Here is a 12219-nt window from a genome sequence, read left to right on the forward strand (position 1 = left end):
AAGTAACTAATTCCAAGTCATCAGCAACCACCACATTTGGAAAGTAACCAAAGAAAACCACTTTGGGGTTCCTTGGTGTATTATTTATATTTTTCTTAATATATACCCCTCTTCCTCCAAGGAGTCCAGAGTGGTGTACTATATTAAATTTCTCCTCACAACAATTGTGTGAAGTAGGTTAGGCTGAGAGAGTAGTGACTGGCCCAGAGTCACCCAGCAAGTCTCATGGCTGAATGGGGATTTGAACTTGGGTCTTCCCAGTCCTAGTCCAGCACTCTAACCACTACACCCCACTGGCTACTGGTGTAGCATGGCTGACGATCTCAAGTGGGAACCTCTCTGGAGCCTTTTGAAGCGAAGCATACACCGAGACATGGAGCCAGTGACAACATGATCGGCAGCATTGTCGCAAGAGGTGGGTTGTAGCTGCTCATTATGACCCGACTCTTTGCAGGCCTGCTGTTTGCTAGGGAGCCTGGAGGTTTTCTCAGCAGCTGTCACATGCTCTCAAAGAAGATGATGGGGGGGTGGGGTGCAAATAGAAGGGCCCTCTCAGCAGCATGGTGATTAAATACCATTACAACGTTCCTCCTCCTGCATACTGCAGTAGGCAATCAATATAGGCTTACATTTTATGAGACAAGGAGTTAACTTGTTCAATTATGGCACAGACAGCTCTATTCTTTTGTAACAAGTAATCTGGATAGTGAAATCGATGCTGACAGGCCCAATGCATGCCAGCTAATTTCATATTATCCTCAGCCAATCAGGTGGCGAGGAGTAATAGAGTAGCTGTTACAGTTCATTACTGGAGAGGTGGGATCAATATCGGTACAATAAGAGGATTGGCAATGCATCTGCTGCATAAGTAACTCCAAAGGGACAAAAGTCCCAACTGCAAAGCAAGCACACCTTCATTTGCATAGGCAGGCAAATGTGTTGTTGCATAGATGACACACACACATACACACACACAACTTGAGGAAAGGTCTCCACTCCCTGACCTACAATTAAAGATGAAAATGTCCCCAAATGGGAGGCAGAACCAACAAAACCACACTTGATTTCCTCGGAGGTAAAACACAGGCGAAGGGGCAAAGTTGACTGAAATGTTAATGGCAGATAAAGAGTCACGTGTGTGCCCTGGGAAGGGGGGAAGAAAGCACTGAACACCGAGATAACATGTGCGTCTGTAAATGAACGAGAAACAATCTGTTCTTCGAGACGAATTTACATCATGCTCATGGCAAGCTTGACGGGATACCCCAAAGATCAAAGCATTCTAATCAAGGCCGGATGAATATGTATGGACTGTATGTAAGGGAACATATGGAGTGAGGTTTTGCTAGGCTGTATCTCCTGCACAAATCCCCACGGGGATGAGCATGAACCGGCTATGGTTGCTCATGAGGCTTCCACAGGTAAGAGTGCTCACTTGTGCTCACAAGGTTGGTGAACACAGACTGTCACCAAATTCCAGATAATGATGCTATGCTATGATGTTGAGTCATTTTGATGGGAGCTTCTTCAGGAAAACATGGCAGCCCTGGCCTCTATGAATGGCTGTCATTTCCCCCCCAGAAATGCTGTCACAGTAATGTGATGTCACTGTGTAGCATTGTTTTGGGGTTTTTTTTGGGGGGGGGGCTATAACTCAGTGACAGAACATCTGCATGTGTGCAGAAGAAGGTCTCAGCTTCCACCCCCGGCAGCATCTCCAGGTAGGGCTGGGAGATACTCCTGACTGGAACCTTGGAGAAGCTGCTGCCAATCTGTGAAGACAATACTGAGCTGGACTGACCAACGGTCTGACTCAGTACAAGGCAGCTGCCTGGTCCATTCATAGCTTTCATATTATCCAGAAGACGAGTGCAGAAGAGGACAAGTACACCCTCCCATGGGAATTTAGCCCTCCACCTGAGCATATATACAGGAAGGAGAGCTGGTCTTGTGGCAGTGAGCATGAATTGTCCCCTTTGTTATGCATGATCTGCTTAATGTTATGTTTGGATGGGTGGCTGCATGTGAGCACTGTAAGATCTTCCCCTTCGCGGATGGGGCTGTAGAGTGGTAGAGCATCTGCATGCACTGCACCTGAGCACTCCACCTGAAATCATCCCAGGGATGATTTCAAACTATAGACTGAGGATTGGGTTATGGGACCCAGAACCTGGGTGAGAGCCAGGCAGGGCAGGTGAAGGGTAGAGACACAGTGGGTGGTGCCAACGATAGTGGGTGGAGGTTCCCTCCCTGGCCCTGAGCCATTTTGGAAGGGCAGTATAGAAATCAAATAAATAGATAAACAAATAAAGCCAGAGACTGCTGAGCCCAGATGGGGATCTGCATCTCGTCACAGATGAACAGGGGCAGTTGTTCCTTCCTTGCTATCTATAAGATATAGGATAAAAATATAAGAAAGTCTGCCCTGGTTGCATATGAATGGGAGACTAGAACTGTGAGCACTGTCAGATGTTCCCCTCAGGGGATGGAGCCACTCTGGGAAGAGTAGAAAGTTCCAAGTTCCCTCCCTGGCAGCATCTCCAAGATAAAGCTGAAAGAGACTCCTGCATGTAACCCTGGAGAAGCCACTGCCAGTCTGTGAAGACAATACTGAGCTAGATAGACCAAACGGTCTGACTCGGTATATGGCAGCTTCCTATGTTCCACTTCAGAAGGCACCGTTTTCATGATTGCTGGGCAACCATATCAGTTTTTTTTTCATTTCTCCAAACAATACCAAATTGGCCACTTCCTAGATAACTACTCTGAGTCAGGCGGCAGCAAGAATCCCACTTGCAGATCTAGGGCTTGCTCTGAAATCAATCACACCCCTCTCGGACAAATGGGCTCCCTTAATCATTGCTTTATACTCAGGTCTGGCTCTGGATGAGTGGCACTGGCCATACATCTTGCCTGGGAGGGAGAAGTAGATATATTTTATATACTGCAATTAATTATACACATCATAGGAACAAAGAATCTGAAAGCGTTACGTGGTCATCCTAGACCAAGGCTGCAGAAATTTGGCCCTTCAGCAATTGTCAGACTACACTTCCCATCACCCGTTGGCCACTGTGTCTGAGGATGATGGGAGTTGTGGTCCAACAGCCACTGGAAGGCCAAAGTTGTGCAGCCTTGTTCTGGATGAACCTGAAACCTTACATCAATGTAACCCCTGATGTCAGGTTTCAGGTGACAGATGAACATGGAAAGCTGTCTTGTACTGAGTCAGATTCTTGGTGCTACTAGCTCAGTAGTCTGCAAGAAAACGCCACAACCCAACTTCACATACTTACCGATGGGATCTGAGCTGTCAGTGACTGCCCAGAAGAGGGATCTTGGGGTCATGGTGGACAGCTTGTTGAAAGTGTCAACTCAGTGTGCGGCAGCAGTGATAAAGGCCAATTCCATGCTAGGGATCATTAGGAATGGGACTGAAAATAAAAATGCTACTATTATCATGCCCTTATGCAAAACGATGGTGTGGCCACTCTTGGAGTATTGCTTACAGTTCTGGTCACCATATCTTAAGGACATTGTCGAACTGGAAACGGTGCAGAAGAGGGGAACTCAGATGACCAGGGGCCTGGATCAGCTTCCTTACGAGGCAAGGCTCCAGCATCTGGGGCTCTTTGGTTTGGAAAAGGAGGGACTACGGGGAGACATGATTGAGCTGTATACAACACATGGGATGGAGAGAGAAATTCTTCTCTCTCTCTCACACACTAGGACCAGGGGTCATCCCATGAAACTGAAGGTCAGGAAATTTAAGACCGACAAAAGGAAGTACTTTTTCAAACAGCACAGAATTAATCTATTGAATTCTCTGCCATGGGATTTGGCGACGGCCTTAGAAGCTTAGACAAATGCATGGAGAACAGGTCTATCAATGGCTACTAGTCTGGATGGCTATAGGCCACCTCCCTCTCAATACCAGTTACAAGAGAGCAAAAGCAGGAGAGGGCATGCCCTCCCCTCTTGCCTGTGGGCTCCCCAGAGGCATCCGGTGGGCCACTGTGTGAAACGGGATGCTGGACTAGATGGGCCAAATTGTGCCTGATCCAGCAGGGCTGTTCTGATGGACCCTGATTGGCAGCAACTCTCCAGGGTTCCAGGCAGGGGTCTTCCCCAGCTGTACCTGAAGATGCTGCCAGGGAGTGAACCTGGTTCTCGCACTGGGGTACCTGGATGCTGACGGATTACAACTCTCACCTTCCCCAAAACATCTGGGGATGCCCATCTGAGAAACCCTGTAGCATGGTCAGCAAAAGAATAGCACATGGGGCAGGGGGATAGGGTTGCCAGCACAGAGGCTATTCCTGGACACACACGCACCCATTATTTAGCACAAGCCATGAAACTCTCAAGGGTTGCTTTCAAGATGGAGATCAGTTCCTGGAAGATCGAGGCCAGGTCTGGAAGGTGGCAACCCCAATGACAAAGATTTTACTTGTGGGGCTACAGAGTGATCAGAGACGGGGATCACTAGACCTTGGCCCTCAAAGCATGCTAGAGTATGTCTTGAAGAAGGACCAGTTACTGCACTGACAAGAAGCACCCTGTGCAGCTGGGTCAGTCACCTTTCAAACTCTGGAAAGAAGGCCCTGTAGACATTCCCCACAAGGATGACAGGAGAAAAGGGCCCATCCTTCTGCTTGGCATGTTACTCTTTCGTAATTCCACCCAGTGGCACTCTAACCCTGGCCTTCGAGGCCAGACACCAGGGCTGCCACCCACCTTGGGGGCCCCAAATCCTCTTCAGCCTGTTCTGGGTGGAGGGGTTACCACTGGCCCATACTAAGAGTACGATGGTGACCTGTGGCGGGTGCTTTGGAAACTGAGGAGGGAGTGAGGAAAGCAGTATGTAGGACGGGAATATGTTAAGTTGTGTGCTTATATTTCTGCTCATGCATATTTGCATAAATATACCCATTTTATACTCTTGTGAGTTCAGTTGCTGTTTTTGCCCTCAAAAACCAACCTCTTAGAAATAGCATGGGGGGGGAAGGGGATGATGCGTAACTTGCAGTGTTGGAGGGGGCCCTCCAGCATGAGGGGCCCTCCAAACACCTTTAGATACAGGCTCCGAAGTTACCTAGGTGCACCTCTGATATAATCTACCCTAGGGAGACAGAATGAAAAATGGAGGATTTGTCATTATATGGTCCAGTCTATTCCTCTTGTGCTCTGGGCAAACTAGGACTGAACTTGTTTGACCAATATACCTTTCATTTTACCCAATTTAAATGTGTTGGGCAGGGGAGAGGTCTCTTGCCTACCAACCTGCAATTCATCCCATCAGTGGCAATGTTCTCAAATGTCCTTTGTTTCCAAGGAAGTGTCCCTCACTCCAGACCATATTTGCCTTTATTGCTGGGTTTCGCCAGCAAGAGCTGCACCAACTCTAGCTTAGGACTTCTGAATGCCACAACTCTTCCAACAAACTATGGCAACCCTTGATTCTAGCAGACAATATTGACAACTTTTTATTTAGCATATTTGTATACCGCCCAAATGTCTCTGGCCATTTACAAAAAAACACAGATTAAGACAACTTGAAACAAGGATCAATTCTGTGTGCTTGACAGAAACACCATCTTCAGCATCCTATAAGCATGTCAGTAAGCAAAGCTATACAAAGACAATTAACATTGATCTTTATTTCTACATCAAATCCCACCCCCACACCCCTTTGGATCGAGGGGTGAAAGTCTGTAGGATCCTAGCAGGAAGATACCTGGAGCCACTTAAGAGCTACCTGAAGGGCTGGGGCTAGGAGAGCATGTTCTGGCCTTTCAGGATTTTAGTCCCAATGTGCTTTTTCTCATCATTTCCATATGCTGCTTTGAGTATTATTTGAATACACTAGTTGGTCTAAAATATCTAATCTGCTTTGATAATGCTTCATTTTATTTTCTATTAGCCTCCCCAATTATTTCTTATACTATACTACTTCATTCTTTTTAGATTTTATCCTATTCTGTTAGATTTTATCCTACTCATATTATACTACCTACACTCATTTATTCTTTTTAGGTTTTATCCTAGCCTCTTAGATGTTATCCTGGGCAATAGGTATTTTTGTTTTAGTTTTTAATCTATTTTAAGTTTGTATTTAAACAATATTGCAAGCAGCACACAGAAATAATGGGGTGTGTGTATGTGCACACAGAGAAGCCATCCAGGATAAAACGCCCCCAAGGCCAGTGGCTGCTCTGAGCAATATGCAGCAGAGATATCAAGCCAGACATGAAGAAAATCACACTCCAAGTATCTTGGAGACTTCTCTGAGCAGGAAGCAGCAGAGACACGAGACCAGGCCTGAAGACTGAACTGCCAGAAAATGGCCCCTCAAGCATGCCGCTTCTTGGAGACCCCCACCAGCTGACAGGCTACACGGAGTTGTGCCAGTATTTAGAGGCCACCAAAAATGCAAGTCCTTTGGAGAGAGCCACAATCTTCAGGTGGCACCTGCCTCACAGTGCTATGGGGATATTGTATGTGACAGAATTGTCCTAAGTCATGAAGAAAAGCATGAAGCCAGCCAACCAGCTTCGAGGAGGGGAGCCTGCCTGTTTCTTCTCTCCTGCTTCTTGTTATCGAGTCGTCACCTCCCGCTTCTCCAGGAAGTATTCAGGGCTCCTGTTCCACCTTGCTGATGTTCTTTCTCATTGATACGCAGTTCTTCCTTCAATCTTGCTCCTGTTACCTTCTAAAATACAGAGAACCAAAAAAGAATCTTTAGAATCCCCATCCCTCCTTACCCATTTCTGATTTCTACCTGCCACAATGTGCTTCACCCCCAATATCTACACTTTGCTTTCTTTACCCATTTGCCTTCTAAATGAAGACAAAAGATTCTTCTTTAACCATTTCCCTCTGTAGAAGAGCCCGATCCAGCAATGCCCCCAGGACCAATAGGGGACGGCTCAGCGGACATACTTCAAGTACAGTATGAGAAAATCTACTTCGGCACCTTACCACGTCTCCTCTTGCGCCTTTCTGCTCCTTTCTCTTCCTTCTCCTGCACCTCTTTCTTCTCTCCATTCTCCCCTTTGCCTTCAAAAACAAAGAAAAAAGCTTCATACCTTTCAAGAACTACTGCTCACTTGGCAAAGAGGCACCTTTTAACAGGGTGATTCTCTTTGACAGGGGGAGAGTTACTGGCCATCTCCGCCACCAGCACAGGACATCCAGTGACTGTTTCTGCTGTCTATCTTCTGTCACTTTGTGAGATAGTGAGCCCCTCGTGGAACAGATCCATCTTATTTTTATTTATTATTTCTCTGTGTAAACCGCCCAGGGCCATTTTTGGATGGGTGGTATAGAAAGCGGATAAATAACAACAACAACAACAATAATCTACTCTTTTAGCTCTTTAGAAGGCCTTCTTGAGGACCAGGGCTGTTCATCCAAGAGCCCAACCCACAGAGAATGAGACCGGAAAGCTTCAGGCTTCAGGACGCGTTTCCATGCCTGGCCAGAGTCCACTCACCGTGTGCCTTCAGCCAGCAGAACCCGCTCATCACACCACCACGCTGCTTGAAGAGGTCAGGGAGGCCAAAGGGATGGGGCAGTTGAGAGATCCTACCACATCAAAACGCACAGGATGAAGGGCGAAGTCAGGCAGCCAGGAATGGAGTCAGACAAACTGCAGATAAATGAGCAACCACTCAGCGTACAAAGTCCATTCTGAGAAGCCCATACTCCCACAATTTGGGGGGCTCCTCAGACCAGAAAGCTTCAGGCTTCTGGATGCGATTCCATGCCTGGCCAGGGGCTCTTCAGTATATGACCACTACAAAGACCATGCTCCAGATTTGATAGTGGCTCCCCAGGGCTAAGACATGAAGTCCAGCAGGAAAAAAGCTGCACCCTTGCCAGATCAGTCGCTCCTCAGGATAAGACAAGTACAAAGGCCATACTCCAAACATTATAGGGGCTCCCCAGTGCTAAGACATGAAGTCCAGCAGGAAAATAGGGGCATCCCAAGCACATCAGGGACTCTTCAGTATATGGCCACTACAAAGACCATGCTCCAATTATTATAGGGGCTGCCCAGTGCAGAGACATGAAGTCCAGCAGGAAAAAACCTGCACCCAAGGCACTTCAGCGGCTCTTCAGTATATGACCACTACAAAGACCATGCTCCAGATTTGATAGTGGCTCCCCAGGGCTAAGACATGAAGTCCAGCAGGAAAAAAGCTGCACCCTTGCCAGATCAGTCGCTCCTCAGGATAAGACAAGTACAAAGGCCATACTCCAAATATTATAGGGGCTCCCCAGTGCTAAGACATGAAGTCCAGCAGGAAAATAGGGGCATCCCAAGCACATCAGGGACTCTTCAGTTTATGGCCACTACAAAGACCATGCTACAAATATTATAGGGGCTGCCCAGTGCAAAGACATGAAGTCCAGCAGGAAAAAAGCTGAAGCCCAGGCAAATCTGGGGTTCCCTAGTATGCAGACTCTGTGAAGGCCATTTTCACACAATTTGGGGGGCTCCCCAGTGCAGAGACGTAAAGTCCAGCAGGGGATAGCTGAATCTCCGCTCTAGAAGGGGACACTGAGTGTATAGACACTCAATACATCCTCATCAGTCCATGTCCCTCTCAAATCAGGGGCTACTCAGTGCAGGGACATCCAGTCTATCCCGAAGCAGCCAGGCTTCAGGTCTGTCAGCCTCTACTCAGGGATTCCTTGCAGAAAGAACAACTTACCTGGCATGAGTCCACTTACCGTGTGCCTTCAGCCAGCAGAACCCGCTCATCACACCACCGCGCTGCTTGAAGAGGTCAGGGAGGCCAAAGGGATGGGAGAGATCCTACCAAATCAACACTCACAGGATGAAGGGCGAAGTCAGGCAGCCAGGAATGGAGTTAGACAAACTTCAGATGAATGAGCAACCACTCAGCGTACAAAGTCCATTCTGAGAAGCCCATACTCCCACAATTTGGGAGGCTCCTCAGACCGGAAAGCTTCAGGCTTCTGGATGCGTCTCCATGCCCGGCTAGGGGCTCTTCAGTATATGACCACTACAAAGACCATGCTCCAGATTTGATAGTGGTTCCCCAGGGCTAAGACATGAAATCCAGCAGGAATAAAGCTGCACCCTTGCCAGATCAGTCGCTCCTCAGGATAAGACAAGTACAAAGGCCATACTCCAAACATTATAGGGGCTCCCCAGTGCTAAGACGTGAAGTCCAGCAGGAAAATAGGGGCATTCCAACCACATCAGGGACTCTTCAGTATATGGCCACTACAAAGACCATGCTCCAAATATAATAGGGGCTCCCCACTGCAAAGACATGAAGTCCAGCAGGAAAAAAGCTGCACCCAAGGCACTTCAGCAGCTCTTCAGTATATGACCACTACAAAGACCATGCTCCAATTATTATAGGGGCTGCCCAGTGCTAAGACATGAAGTCCAGCAGGAAAAAAGCTGCACCCTTGCCAGATCAGTCGCTCCTCAGGATAAGACAAGTACAAAGGCCATACTCCAAACATTATAGGGGCTCCCCAGTGCTAAGACATGAAGACCAGCAGGAAAATAGGGGCATCCCAAGCACATCAGGGACTCTTCAGTATATGGCCACTACAAAGACCATGCTCCAATTATTATAGGGGCTGCCCAGTGCAAAGACATGAAGTCCAGCAGGAAAAAAGCTGAAGCCCAGGCAAATCTGGGGTTCCCTAGTATGCAGACTCTGTGAAGGCCATTTTCACACAATTTGGGGGGCTCCCCAGTGCAGAGACGTAAAGTCCAGCAGGGGATAGCTGAATCTCCGCTCTAGAAGGGGACACTGAGTGTATAGACACTCAATACATCCTCATCAGTCCATGTCCCTCTCAAATCAGGGGCTACTCAGTGCAGGGACATCCAGTCTATCCCGAAGCAGCCAGGCTTCAGGTCTGTCAGCCTCTACTCAGGGATTCCTTGCAGAAAGAACAACTTACCTGGCATGAGTCCACTTACCGTGTGCCTTCAGCCAGCAGAACCCGCTCATCACACCACCGCGCTGCTTGAAGAGGTCAGGGAGGCCAAAGGGATGGGAGAGATCCTACCAAATCAACACTTGAGAGATCCTACCAAATCAACACTTGAGAGATCCTACCAAATCAACACTCACAGGATGAAGGGCGAAGTCAGGCAGCCAGGAATGGAGTTAGACAAACTTCAGATGAATGAGCAACCACTCAGCGTACAAAGTCCATTCTGAGAAGCCCATACTCCCACAATTTGGGGGGCTCCTCAGCGCAAAGACATGAAGTCCAGCATGAAAAGAGCTGCACCCCATTCAAATGAGGGGCTCCCCAGGAGAAAGTAGTCCAGCATGAAAAAAGTGCACCCCAAATAGATCAGTGGCGCTTCAGTATATGAGCACAACAAAAGACCTCCAGTGACTGTTGCTGCTGTCTTCTTGAGGAACAGGGCTGTTCATCCAAGAGCCCAACCCACGGAGAATGAGACCGGAAAGATTCAGGCTTCAGGACGCGTTTCCATGCCTGGCCAGAGTCCACTCACCGTGTGCCTTCAGCCAGCAGAACCCGCTCATCACACCACCACGCTGCTTGAAGAGGTCAGGGAGGCCAAAGAGATGGGGCAGTTGAGAGATCCTACCACATCAACACGCACAGGATGAAGGGCGAAGTCAGGCAGCCAGGAATGGAGTCAGACAAACTGCAGATAAATGAGCAACCACTCAGCGTACAAAGTCCATTCTGAGAAGCCCATACTCCCACAATTTGGGGGGCTCCTCAGACCGGAAAGCTTCAGGCTTCTGGATGCGTCTCCATGCCTGGCCAGGGGCTCTTCAGTATATGACCACTACATAGACCATGCTCCAGATTTTGTAGTGGCTCCCCAGGGCTAAGACATGAAGTCCAGCAGGAAAAAAGCTGCACCCTTGCCAGATCAGTCGCTCCTCAGGATAAGACAAGTACAAAGGCCATACTCCAAACATTATAGGGGCTCCCCAGTGCTAAGACATGAAGTCCAGCAGGAAAATAGGGGCATCCCAAGCACATCAGGGACTCTTCAGTTTATGGCCACTACAAAGACCATGCTCCAAATATTATAGGGGCTGCCCAGTGCAAAGACATGAAGTCCAGCAGGAAAAAAGCTGAAGCCCAGGCAAATCTGGGGTTCCCTAGTATGCAGACTCTGTGAAGGCCGTTTTCACACAATTTGGGGGGCTCCCCAGTGCAGAGACGTGAAGTCCAGCAGGGGATAGCTGAATCTCCGCTCTAGAAGGGGACACTGAGTGTATAGACACTCAATACATCCTCATCAGTCCATGTCCCTCTCAAATCAGGGGCTACTCAGTGCAGGGACATCCAGTCTATCCCGAAGCAGCCAGGCTTCAGGTCTGTCAGCCTCTACTCAGGGATTCCTTGCAGAAAGAACAACTTACCTGGCATGAGTCCACTTACCGTGTGCCTTCAGCCAGCAGAACCCGCTCATCACACCACCGCGCTGCTTGAAGAGGTCAGGGAGGCCAAAGGGATGGGAGAGATCCTACCAAATCAACACTTGAGAGATCCTACCAAATCAACACTTGAGAGATCCTACCAAATCAACACTCACAGGATGAAGGGCGAAGTCAGGCAGCCAGGAATGGAGTTAGACAAACTTCAGATGAATGAGCAACCACTCAGCGTACAAAGTCCATTCTGAGAAGCCCATACTCCCACAATTTGGGGGACTCCTCAGCGCAAAGACATGAAGTCCAGCATGAAAAGAGCTGCACCCCATTCAAATGAGGGGCTCCCCAGGAGAAAGTAGTCCAGCATGAAAAAAGTGCACCCCAAATAGATCAGTGGCGCTTCAGTATATGAGCACAACAAAAGACCTCCAGTGACTGTTGCTGCTGTCTTCTTGAGGAACAGGGCTGTTCATCCAAGAGCCCAACCCACGGAGAATGAGACCGGAAAGCTTCAGGCTTCAGGACGCGTTTCCATGCCTGGCCAGAGTCCACTCACCGTGTGCCTTCAGCCAGCAGAACCCGCTCATCACACCACCACGCTGCTTGAAGAGGTCAGGGAGGCCAAAGAGATGGGGCAGTTGAGAGATCCTACCACATCAACACGCACAGGATGAAGGGCGAAGTCAGGCAGCCAGGAATGGAGTCAGACAAACTGCAGATAAATGAGCAACCACTCAGCGTACAAAGTCCATTCTGAGAAGCCCATACTCCCACAATTTGGGGGGCTCCTCAG

The 12219-nt window shown here is 48.5% G+C and overlaps 1 long non-coding RNA gene across 1 annotated transcript; it reads right to left on the reverse strand.

The window, feature by feature from the left end:
- Nucleotides 1-5460: 5460 nt before the first annotated feature.
- Nucleotides 5461-8267, reverse strand: LOC128334172 (uncharacterized). Its single transcript, XR_008311206.1, has 3 exons — nucleotides 7496-8267; nucleotides 6982-7059; nucleotides 5461-6712 (listed from the first exon to the last, which is right to left on the reverse strand). It is a non-coding gene; the product is annotated as an uncharacterized LOC128334172 (long non-coding RNA).
- Nucleotides 8268-12219: the final 3952 nt, after the last annotated feature.

This window comes from Hemicordylus capensis, chromosome 9 (genome assembly GCF_027244095.1).
Source record: "Hemicordylus capensis ecotype Gifberg chromosome 9, rHemCap1.1.pri, whole genome shotgun sequence".
Classification (NCBI taxonomy): domain Eukaryota; kingdom Metazoa; phylum Chordata; class Lepidosauria; order Squamata; family Cordylidae; genus Hemicordylus; species Hemicordylus capensis.